Raw genomic sequence first — 13,412 nt, 5'->3', positions numbered from 1 at the left:
AAATTAAGCAATAGGCACTTGAAATGGATGGAATACTTGCAAGCTTTCACTTTCACCATTAAGCACAAGAAAGGGCAGCTTAACAAAGTACCAGATGCACTTAGTAGAAGGATCATGGCAGTCCAAGAAGTACAACTCCATAGCATGGGCATAGAGGCATTCAAACACCTATACAAAGATGATGAAGATTTTGGTGAAGCATACAAGGTATGTGCAGATTTTGAGAACCATTTTCATAGCAAGTTTTCAAAATATACTTTGCAAAATGGGTTACTCTTCAAGGGTAATCAGTTGTGTGTTCCCAAGGGATCTATAAGGGAGAATCTCATTCAAGAGAAACACAATGGCAGCTTAAGTGGCCATTTTGGCATGAGCAAGACTTTGCAACTAGTACAAAGATTCTACTTTTGGCCTAAACTTGTCAAAGATGTTACCAGGTATGTGGAGCAATGCATCATATGCATGAAAGCAAAAGGAGGTATGAGTAATGCAGGTCTTTACCAGCCTTTACCAATTCCTAACCATCCATGGGATTGTGTAAGTATGGATTTCATTGTTGGTTTACCCAAAACCAAGCAAGGATTTGATAGCATTTTTGTTGTAGTGGATAGGTTTAGAAAAATGGCACATTTCATTCCTTGTAGGACTACTAATGATGCTAGTCATATTGCTCATTTGTTCTTTAAGGAGGTGGTTAGGATTCATGGACTCCCTATGAGTATTGTTTCCAATAGAGATGTGAAATTTATGAGTCATTTTTGGAAAACTCTATGGAAGAGGCTTGGTACTAACATGTCTTTTGGTTCAGCTTACCATCCTCAAACTGATGGTCAAACTAAAGTGGTTAATTGGACCTTAGGCAACCTCTTAAGGTACCTTACAAAGGAGTATGGTTAGTCTTGGGATATGGTGATTTCACAAGCTAAATATGCATACAATGATAGCAAAAATAGAACAACCGGCAAAAGCCCTTTTGAAGTGGTTTATGGCATGCATCCTAGAGGTGTGTGTGAGTTTATGAATCTTGGAGACTTGGATAAGAGGAGTGGACAAGTTGAAGACTTTGTTCAAACTATGAAGGAAATTCAAGACCAAGTTAGGCAAACTATCCAAGAGAACACTCAAAAACTCAAGGCTAAATTGGATGAAAAGAGGAAAGATATACAATTTGCTGTTGGTGATTATGTCATGGTACATTTGAACAAAGCAAGACTCCAAAAAGGTGTTCCCACCAAGTTGCAAATGAAGAGAATAGGACCGTGCAAAGTTTTGGCTAAGTATGGTGAAAATGCTTACAAGGTAGAACTTCCTTCTAATTTGGGCATCTTTCCAATTTTTAATGTTCAAGATTTGATAGCCTTTAAGGGCGATATATCTTAGACTCCTATAGATGTTCATGGAGATGTGGAAGTTGCTGCTACACCACAGGTCACAAAGTTGGAAGCGAAAAAGGTTTTAGAAACAAGACCCAAAAAGGCTACTAGGCACAAGGTGTATTTAGAACACCTCATCAAGCGGAAGGGTAAACCTAACTCAGAGGCTACTTGGGTGGCTGAAGATGACTTCAAGAAGCTGAACATTCCATTGGACCTTCTTCAAACTGAAAATGCTTGACTTTCCCTGAGGGGGGGAGTATGGTGCAGGAGCACCTAGGTAGGCTAGTTTGTACCTAGTGCTTCTTTCTTTTCATTTTGGATTTTAGTGATGCTAGCCACATCACTAGTGGTTTAATAAGACCTAATAGGTCCTTAGGTAAGGTTTCATTAGTTGCTAAGTGGGTTTTTGCTCCTAAGTTGCTGTTATGCCAAAAAGTACCTCAACAGGGGTTAGGTTGACCAAAGTGGTAGACAAGTTGACCAAGGGTCAAAAACTATCTTGGAATGTCTAAATCAACCTAATATTAACCCTTACCAAGTTTGGTGAACTCATTTGTTAAGAATTTTAAGTTATGGCAAAAATTGCTCAAAATTGCAAAAGTTGCAAAATTGCAATTTTGCAACTTTTTGCAACTTTTCTTGCAAAGTTGAAAATGAGTGCAAAGAGTTAATTAGGGGTTTGAGCACGACCAAAATAGGTTGGAAACACCTATATAAGTCCATTCTTGATCAGTTTTAGGGGTTGGCAAGTTTAGTGGCCATACATGTACGGATTTTGTGTGCATTTTTTCATGGCAGCCACTTGGTAAATGAGCATTTTGGTGTTGAATATGGTTGGAAGTCTGGTTTTTCTTGTTTGAAACAGTTATATGCAGTAGTTTTAATCTTTTTCACGTGCTCAAGTTGATAGTACAAGCTTTGTTAATACTGTACATAAGTTTTTTGAAGTTTTTGCCATTTTTCTAGTTTATAGCAGCAGTTTGAATTAAATGGACTCTTTCTCCATTTTCTACCATTGAAACCTCATGAATGCTGTGGAATTTGGAGGAAGATACAATGTACATTATGTTACAAAAAGAAGGGCTCTTAAATATGAAGGAAAACAATTGTTTGTTGATGCCCTAGGCAAGAAAAGTGTCTTGGCTAGTGGAAATATCGTTGTGACCAGCAACATATCACGTGTTGGGTGATTGAAAATGTGAAATCAAGTATGGGAAGTGGTAGGGAATGTTCCTAAAGTACTCTTGGTGCAATTGGAGGTGATGGTGTGCTCTAGAAAGAAAGTTATGCAAGATTTTGCAAAATCGGGTTCAAAAACTACTTCTAGCTTTAGTTTTCAGCATTTTTGTGTTTTGGGTGTTTGGCATATGGTGGAGGCCTAAACATGGTAGAATAATCTCTGTTTTTTGAAAAAGGTATTCATATACCTAATTTTTTTTAGGATTTTTATGTAGGTTTTGTGAGCAGCACACAATTTTAAGTGTTGAAACCCTCTTTTCTTGGTTGTATAACAGCAGCATTTGTAAAAGTCTTTGTGTGAACTTGTAAGATCTTCTATTGAAAGTTGTTTCTTGGCTTGATAATGTCAATATGAACATGTTAAGGCAGTAGAAAGGTCTTCAAGGATGAAGGAAGTTGGAAAAACACAAGGTCTATGTTCTAGCCTTGTTTTGGCAACATTATAGCAGCACTTTGCCAACTTGTTTGTAAAGTTGGAAAATCTTTCTAAAGTGTTTTATTTTGGTTTGAACATGATTAAAAAAAGCTTGATGAAGCATGGGAAGACCACCAAGAACCTCAAGAAAGGCTGGAGAGCATATTGTGGCCAGTTACCTAGGAAGCACCTGGCAAGCCATGTGGTGAATGAAAATTTCAGTCACCTATGAAGTTGTACTTTGTTTCAATTGGTGTCACAAGGTGAATGGAGTGGATCTTGGATTGATCCAAGGTTGGTGAGTGGGTAATCACCATCAAGGTCAAAGGAATGACCTATAAGCCCTAGGAAAGGACTAGGTAGCAAGAGCAAACCTTGTGGTTACATCAAATAGCATAAGAGACAAAAAAAAATTAAATGAGGAGAGAGCCCTCCCTTTTAAATAAAAATGGATGGTAGAGATTAAGAGGAAAAAGAGGCATAATCAAGGGAGTAGAATGCATCTTGAGTGATCCATGTGCACAAGCATCTCAACCAATCATAATTAATGGTTGACTTTTGAGAGAGTTTGAAATGTGTGGAGGAGAATTAAAGTTATTTCAAAAGTAGAAGATTCCTCTCACATAGAAAAATGTGCATTCATGTGTAGACAAATGCCTTTTCTTTAATTTCAAAAATAAAAATAATGTTTTATTTTCGCAACTTAGGATAAGAGATGAGTGGGGAATTTTATTTATATAAAAGGGGGACATATTCTTTTATTTAAATATGAACTTTGGATAAAGTGGTCACACCATAGATTATAATCAAATAAATAGAATTTTGAGAATTTGATCAAAGATAACCAATGGATAAATTATGCAAAAATGATAGAAAGGGGGCTCATAGTCTAGATGACCATTTTTGGGTGATTACATTTTCCCCTCTTTGACTAATGTGTGATCAATCTAGAAACACATTATGTCAAAGAAAATAGAAGCCAAGTAGGCAACAATAGATGGAGAGATCTGATTTTGAAGAATGAAATGCAAAGGGAGAGCATATCTTGAATGTATAGCTTGGTAGTAGTAATACTGAACACTAGGATAGAGATGATATCAAAACTCAAGAAGAGTACTAACACCAAGCAAAGTAGATAGATCAAGAGAAAATAGATAGTTGTAGAAGAAATAAATTTGAAACAATGATAGAATATTCCTACCCCCTCTGGATTGAAATCAAAATAAGATAGAGGAGATGTAGAAATAAGCTAGATTTGATCAAATTAGAACAAAGAAAAGTTCATGATGATAGATAAGAGATTAAGACCAAAGAGTGACCACCAACCAATGAAGATATGCCCTAGTTGACTATATTTGACCAAGAAAGATAATGCACAAGAATTAGGTCAAGGAAAGAAGAAAGATGAAATGAGATGAAATAGAAATGAAAGAAAAGAGTGAAAGAGAATAGAAATGAAGAAATTATTATTTCCCCGACAAGATTCAAATATTAAGCCTCAATATGTCAGCCAACTACATAGAAGAAGGAAGAAATTTTGACTAGCAAGATGAACTCAAATTTGGATTTCAATCTCGAAAATGGATCCAGGATGTTAAGTTGAGAAAAGATAAGTCAAAACCAAAGATGAGATGGTAAGATAGAAAAGAAGTGAGAAAGAGGAAAGAAGAGATAAGATAAGATCAAGAAGATGCAAGAGAAGGGTGAACGTAGTTAGCTAACAAGTCCATGAAAGATAAAGAAGAGAGCTCTCTCAACATGTAAAATGCAAAGCTAAGCTAGAATGAGCCCTAGAATGCAAGCTAGTATGAAAAGGTGCAATCACAAGGGTTGCATAAGTAGGTCCTAGTTTTTATCATCAAGCCTTATTAGGGACATCAAAAGATCATACAATCATCACTAGTAAAACTATGAGGATATGAATATGATTTATGTCAGATAGAAATGTGGGAACCCAACCTATGCATCAAAGACATATGGTCAAGATGACTATTACCCTATGTTTAGTATAGAAATATTACACATGTATCAAGGCATAAGTGCCAAGATAACCCCTGAGTGTAGTCTTGTGAAAATAGTCAAGGATGATACCTTTGTAAGTCAAATTGTCAAATAAGACAAGCCTGAATGCTCGAAAATAGCTTTAGACAAACAAAGTATACCAACAAGCAAAAAATCAAGAAAACATACCCCATGCCCCTAGTCTTCTAGTCAATGAGATCCTCAAAAGACTATTAGAGAGGGAACATATAGCAAAGAATTTATCATAGACAACACACAAAAAATAAACATCAACATAGTTTAGTCATTTTTAAGTGTTTTAAGTGTGTGTGTATAAGTCACTTGTCCATTTCTTCAAGACATGATTCTGATAGTGAGAAATATCATGACATTGGAGACTATAGGTAAACTATCTGAAAAGTGTTGAGAAACACTTGATGTCTAGTTAGGGATAGTGTTGAGAAATAATATTTTGTGAGTTGCCAAAGAGACCCTGGTGCACAAGGAAACCTTGAATAGGATAAGAAATTATGCCCTCGAGATGAGGACAAGAAACAATTCCAAGCTAGGAAATGTGGTATGAAGTGGGTAATTGAGACTGATAGACATAAGTGCAAGGGTTTCGAGCAATGCCTATTTCTAGGTTTTCACCACTTGGCAAATTGTTTCAGGACTTTTTTTCAATTTTTATATTTTTTATTTTTTGTGATACATCAAAGTTCCTATTGCGAGATTCTCACTAAGATGATCATTTTTTCAGGATATTTTTTGCTTTTTAGGATTTTTTAGCATCATATATGATTTTTTTGGATTTTTTAGACTAACTTAGAGATTACTAGTTCTCAAGCAAGATCACATCATTTTCTCCCAATGTCTAGAAAGTTGTAGGATATGATGGAGCAAAAATTTGGTGGATAAGAAAAGATGGATAGGCAAGGAATATGAAGCAAGTAAAAGCTATCCTCAAGGATAGACTCCTCAAGAGTACCCAAGCTAGGGAAAGATAGCCATTATAAGTTGGTTTTTGATAAGCAATGGAAGCAATGAGGAAGATAGCATATAGAATAAGTAATAGAAACCAATAAGTAAGATAGCATGTAGGATAAGTGGTGGAAGCCAATGAGCAAGATAACATGAAAGCGTGCAATCCAAAAGAGTAGACATGTCAAGAGGCTTATAGAACCATGTTTTATTTATTGTGATCAATACCAAGGGGTCAACTAGATAGAATGTCAATAGGATAGAGTAATGAGAATGAACCTAGATATGGAGACTATGAATAAATGAGAAAGCACAATAGGCAACCTTATGGATAAGATACCCAATATGTAAGGATAGCTTATCATTGTCAAGATCAAAGAGAGAAGCGGGAATAGATGGATGATGGAAGAATTATGCATGATGCCTACTTACCAGGTTTTCATCATGTACTTATCCTAGGTGCCACAAAAGTTTGTTTTCACCATAGGATGAATTTTATTTCTTTTTAATTTCTCTATCAAGGTGCCACAAGAAGTGGTTTTCAACAAGGCACATTTTATTTTCTTTTTTTGAATTTTTAGAAAGAGCTCAAGCTTTGTCAATTTAGATAGTGCTCATATAGGAAGTATGAGTCATGATAAGCAAAGACCATGGATAAGATATGTTCAAAGATGCTGATGGAATGAAGGAAGAGAGATGGTAGTAGGAAGAGTATATGGAGGATAAGATTTTGTGTATAGAAAGTAAGTGTAAGCTTTAGAGGATGTCATGAGGCTAGCTGAAATATTAGGCAAGATTAACATTGACACACACCTTGAAGGGTATTGGAATGATGGAGGAATCATGGATGAAATAGCTTGAGGTTTAGATGTATGGGGTAGCAAAGAAATTTTTGAAGAAGATGGATTGGAATGATTTACAATCTTTTGAGGAATTTTTTAAGAAGAAGATGGAGTTGAAGCCTATGGAAGCTTGAATGTCAACTTTGAAGTATTTTCAATATTCAAGTCTTTCAAAAGAGACTTGGGAATCCATATAGCTTTTTCTTTTTCTTTTTCTTTGGATGTTTGAGACCATATTTGTTCAATGATGGATTTAAGAACCCATATTTTCTTTGATTTAGTTCCTTGGGTAGTAGACCTTTTCATTCTCTTGAATTTTTTTATCTTTCTTAGCATTCACATGTCGATTAGATGGGATAGAGTGGTCTCTTTTAGATAGATTCTTGTTTTTATTCTTAAGTTGATAATCCAAATTGATTCCAAAAGACTTGGGACTTGTGGATGAATAAGTCTGATATGATGGGTTTAGATGGATAGATTGATGTGAAGTGTTCAAGGATGTGTATCTTTATTGATCTTGAGGTATGATGGGAGAGCTAGGAATGAAAAATGTAGGAGATGAAGGAACATACAGCCCCAATATGGAAGGAAGGTTTGAAGGTTTTATCTTTGATGGATAAGGACCAAGGATAGACTTAGGAGATGCAAATAGATAGTGAAAAGGGATTTCAACATCTTTAGAGTGAGCAAGATGATCAAAGCCATCAATAGACTCATGAATAGCTTTGATAGGAACAACATTTTTAACAGGAGCACTTGAAGTTTGAGCACAATTTTGAAGTGGATATGGAGAAGTAGAACATGAGGGGATTCTTTGATCTTGAAAAGTAGCTTTGGATAGCATAGGAAGAGAATTTTTCTCATACTTTTCAGTAAGCTCAAGTGCAATTGTGGAAGTGGTGGTTTCATCATATTTAGCAGATGGATAAGATATAGGATATGGAGGGGAAAAATCTTGAAAGAGATGAATGGGTGCTTGATCTTGATCTTTCTTGACATTTATAGTTTTTTCTTTTTGAGAGTCCTCTTGACATGGAGCCACTTCTAAGGACAAGGGGGAATGAAGATTGAATGGAGTAGTGCTTGGAGTAGGCATAGTAGTGCATGAAGGTTGAGGATATTTGGGATTAGTAGCATGGAAAAGGTTTACAGCTAAGTGAAGGTTAGCTTGAATTTCTTTTAGAGGTAGCCCTTGAGGGTATGCATAGTCAATGTGGAAAGCATTAGGTTTTATTTTTTATAGAGGCATGTTGGAAATATTTGAAGTTTTAGGAGATGCATTAGTGTTGGAAGAAGTGGAAGATGTAATATAGTCACTAATAGACATAGTTTCATCAACATAATCTTGCTCAAGAGAAGTATCCTCACCACATGAGTCACTAGAGGTTCCAAGATAAACAATCTCATCCTCAATGAGATCTTGCACTTTATGTTTCAGCTCTATACAATTAGAAGTAGCATGGTCATTAGATTGATGATAAGCACAATAATCATACAAGAAAAGATTTCAATAGGAGCTAGAATTAGGCAACATGATGAGCTTAGTGCTAAGAAGTGTTTGCAAGATGTCATCATAAGAATATTCCAAGGGAGTAAAATTTATCTCAAATGTATGCTTAGGATATTCTTGTTGTTTCTCAAGTGAATAGAATCCATCCATGTCTTCATCATTTTCTTGGTTAAAGATAGGTTTATCATGAAATTTTGGCATAGGCTCAAAGGATATATCATTTTCTTATTCTCTAAAGAGGTCTTTTGATCTAGTAGGTGAAGACAATTGATGTCTTGAAGTAGAGCATGTAGACCTAGAAGAATATGACCCATGTGTATCTAAAGGTCTTAAGGAAGATTCTTGTAATAATGCAATCTTCTCCTTTAACCTTTTCTCAAGTTTACACTTCATTATGTCATTTGCTTAGAGAGATGAAGGTAGGAAAGATCATTTGTCTCTTCTAATTTTTTGTATTTTGCATATAGATCTTGAAACTCTTTAATGGCACAGAGGATATCATGATCATCTAGATTTGGTTGATGTTTGGTAGCACAAGTTTTGAATGCCATAGTGGTAGATAGATAATCAAGCATGAAGGATACTAGAAGAAGCTAAAAAGGTGACACAAGATAATGTGACGTCCAAACTAGAGAGGTAGAGTATTCACTTGTCAATATAGTAAAGAGATATTCTAGTGACTTTTCAAGCAAGGTGTCCAATAAACTTCTGACACTAGTGATTCAAGTCAAGAGCTAGGCAAGATGCCAATTAGCCAAATAGATAGAGCAAGTGGGGTGACAAGTGAACAACTTTCCCAACCCAAGAGTGTAGTCAAGAAATCAAGGTAGCAATTTTAGAAAAAGGATAACTAGCAAGCAAACATAGACAATGAATATAGAAATACCAAGAGCACTAAGACCAAAGAGCCACTTTAAGCATGTTTAAGCACTAGAGACATAAAAAAATCAAAGCCAAATGATGAAACTCCCCTTAGTAAGGAACACAAGAAAATGTTTGCACTTGATGTTTTGACTTGGTTGACAAAGTTTGACAATAGCTGATAGCATAGCAAGTTTGATGTTCAAAAGTAATTTCTTTCCAAGCAAGATAGTGACACATGGAGTAGTCTTTAAACAATCAAGCAAGAGACAAAGAAACCTTGCATGATACAAGGATATGTGAGGTCTCAAAAGAAATCCCTAGAACTATTGTCATGTGTGTGTTCAAAATATTTCCACAGGTATAGCACATTCAAGAACACATGAAGCAATATCTACCTATAAGTCATGGTTCATTACTCAACAACTTGGCCCACGATTGATTCTCCTTTGCCTCACACCAAGTGGTTTCCCACAAGAGATATTGGCTTTCTCATGGAAGTTTCATAAGCACAACCAAGGGAACGCAGATGGTGAGTGTAAAATCTTGGGGTGATCTAGGTAATCCACTAGGATTGATCCTTGCACCAAGAAGTTTAGAAAAAAAATAAGGTAGCTACTAACCTAGGGTATTTAGAAAGGATTTATATTCATAGCATTCCTCTTGCTCCTAATATAGGACACCTCACCTTTCGATGAGTAACTAGTCTCATGACCACAAGAGTAACTTAAGTATTCCTCCCTAGTGATCTCTTCATGGTCACAATCCCATAAGAAATCACACTAGGTAAGACACATGCTATCTCTACAAAGGTTTTCTATCTTTGATAGCCTTTAGATTATAGTGGGTTGGAATAGTCAGGTTCACTTGTCCCCACTTGGGTCGTTTCTCTTGGTTGCCCAAGAGAAAGCCCTCTAAAGGATTCTAGACTAAACAAGAAGTAGATCAAACTTTGAAAGTCAAGATTTCTAATTCACCATTAGGATAAAGATCATACTCTCCTATCTCAAAAACCTTTCCCAAACATGTCAAACAATGTTTGATTAACCCTCTTTCTTTTGAAATCTAGAGGTGGTTCAAGATTTTTGATTAACCACAAGGATGAAGAGCATACTTTCCTACCACTAAAAGACTCTAATTAAAAGATCTTAAGTGCATAATAAAATGGACAACTAGTATAATGCCACACTTAAAAATGAAAGGAAAGAGCAAGAATTTTGTTGTTTGGTTTTTATGCTTTGGGCAGCCCTGCAAACAAGTGTTAGTAGCCCTTGTGCATTCAAAGCTTTGACATGCATTCTTTTTAGCAATGAAATGAGAAACTACTTGAAAAACAACCAAGGTTAGAGCATAGTAACCAAGTAAGACCTACAACACAAAGTGGTTAGTTGCCTCAAAAATCCAAGTTATCTTCCAACCAGGTGTATGCAAAGAAAGTGCAAGCTAATCAAAAATGCTCTCAATTTTACTCTTTGCTTGTGACCTAGTCAACAAGATTGGACTTGTTTGCTATGATTTCATATACAAAAATAGAAATAAAAAGAATAGAACCTTACTAAAACTAGAGAGCTTTCATAAAATGCAAGAAATTCAAAAATATCTCTTCATTTGTGTCTTAGGGACCCATTTTGTCAAGATAGACCAGACTTATCAAATCAAGTTTTTGGGCCCTAGTATGACCTCTAAATTCAAAATACAAAGAATGAACCCCATGTAAATTTAAAAGACCTTTCTGAAAATGTAGAGTTTTCCAAAAAAAATGTTGATTTGCAACCAAAAATTTTTTTTATGAAAAATAAAGAAAAATTCATAATGGACACAAATGAACTCAAAAAAACTTGCAAATTGGACTAAGATATGTGTGATGCATCCCCAACCTATAAAATAAAAAAAAATAGATCCGAACTCAAAGAAATTTTTAAGATATGCTCAAATCTTTCAAAACTAGGGTTTGGGCCTTCGAACAAATCTACACAAAGGTTAGCCCTAAAACCAAAGTAAGAAACTTGCAAAACCACTTGATTAGATCCAAGAAGTTGCTATGAAAAACTAGAAATGATAATTTAATCAAAATTTAAGAAATAAAATGGAGCTAGAAACTTGGTTCTATCCCCACAGTGGGCACCAAAAATGTGTGTACAAAAAGTGTCACACTTCTATAAACCATTATTCTTGAGAGAACCCATGGAAGAGGGAGTCTCAAGAGTTGGCTTATAGATCTCTATCTATGATGTGAAAAGGCTATGATATGGTGGCTCTCAAATGAACCAAACTATGCAACCCTTGCAAGGTGCATCATTGAACAAGAGATTCAAAGATGGGAGCAAGAACGCTAGCATTCAAGAATCTAGAATAAAATGCAATGCAAATGCAAGCTATTCTAAATGAAATGCAAGATAAAAAAGAGAACTAAGATAAAGTATAAAGGAATCTAAGCTAAAAATTATGCCATAATGTAAGTAGAATGAGAGCTAAGCTAAAATGTTAAAATGCAACAGTGCAAGAATGCTCCAAGTATCCAAAATCACCAAGAAAACCTACAGCATAAAAATAGCATGAGAGATTAAATATTTTAATGAGGAGAGAGCTCTCCCTTTTAAAGAAAAATAGATGGTAGAGATTAAGAGGCAAAAGAGGCATAATCAAGGGAGGAGAATGCACCTTGAGTGATCCACATGCACAAGCATCTCAACCAATCATAATTAATGGTCAATTTTTGAGAGAGTTTGAAATGTATGGACAAGAATTAAAGTTATTTTAAAAGTATATGATTCCTCTCACATAGAAAAATGCACATTCATGTGTAGACAAAAATGCCTTTTCTTTTATTTCTAAAATAAAAATAATGCTTTATGTGTGGAACTTAGGATAAGAGATGACTGGGGAATTTTATTTAATTGAAAGGACATATTATTTTAATTAAATATGAACTTGGGATAAAGTGGTCACACTATAGATTATAATCAAATAAATAGATTTTTTAGGATTTGATCAAAGATGACCTATGGATAAATTATGCAAAAATGATAGAAAGGGGGATCATAGTCTAGATGACCCTTTTTGGGTGATTACACATGGTACATCCCTTTTAATTGGTATCTAGCACTAGGCTCTCCCCATATACTCCAATGTCATCCATTTATATCCTAATGCTCCTATAAATCTACCATCCACTATACCATCCCATTGCACATCTTTCAACTCATCCAATCACCTTCTTAATCTTCTACACACCCTTGTTGCAAACCTTGGTCACACCCCAATCATCATCATTGGGATGCATCCTTCCTACTCCTTGTCTTTAGGTATATAATTCCCTTACCCACATCACCCTATCCACCCTCAATCCACCATATTCTCATCCCAAGCTTTTCATCCCCTTTATCTCCTCATCCTGAGCTTTTTACTCCCACTATCTCCTCATCATGCACTTTTTACTACTGCTATCTTAAGCTTTTTACAAACTACCTTCTCATCTTGATCTTTTCATCCCCTTTATCTCCTCATCCTGAGGTTTTCCTCTATCTCCTTATCCCATTCTTGTCCCCTATCTTCCCATCTTGTTCTTTTCATCTTCTATCTTCCCATCCCAAGCTTTTCATCTCCTTTATCTCCTTATCCCATGCTTTTTACCTCTATCTCTTCATCCCAATCTTTTCATCCATTATCTTCTCATCTTTATCTTTCCTACTGCTATCCTATCATGCTAAGCCTTTGTATAGTACTCATTTATAAATACTTTGATCTATCAGCTCTAAATTCCTTGCACATCATTCCATCACTTAGTACCATTGTAGATCTCTCATCTCTTCATGTTGGTTCATGTTTGATCACAAATTGCAATTATCTTGGTTAGATGCTTCAGTGAATCCTCGTGTGAGATCCCTTGTCATCAAAATGTTGTCCTAAAATTTTTGATTGCCTATCTCATCCTAGTCCTCGATATTACTGATAGATCCTTGTAGGATGCATCTTTCCTCTTGTCTGATCTTGGTTTGTGTGTATTTATTCCTACTAATCTATTTGGAAAAAGGCTACCCTTATGGATTTACATTTTCTTTCGATTTATTTTCTTTTTGAGATTTCAAATTTGGTTCTTAAATTATCTCTTCCAAATGATTTGGGTTATTCCCTCCTTAAGGTCACCATGATCTTTTATATCATGGTGTGTTGCAAATGAGGCAATT

Source organism: Cupressus sempervirens, chromosome 4 (genome assembly GCF_028749045.1).
Source record: "Cupressus sempervirens isolate cs-2001-9-10 chromosome 4, ASM2874904v1, whole genome shotgun sequence".
Taxonomy (NCBI): Eukaryota; Viridiplantae; Streptophyta; class Pinopsida; order Cupressales; family Cupressaceae; genus Cupressus; species Cupressus sempervirens.
This window is presented reverse-complemented; position numbering follows the sequence as displayed.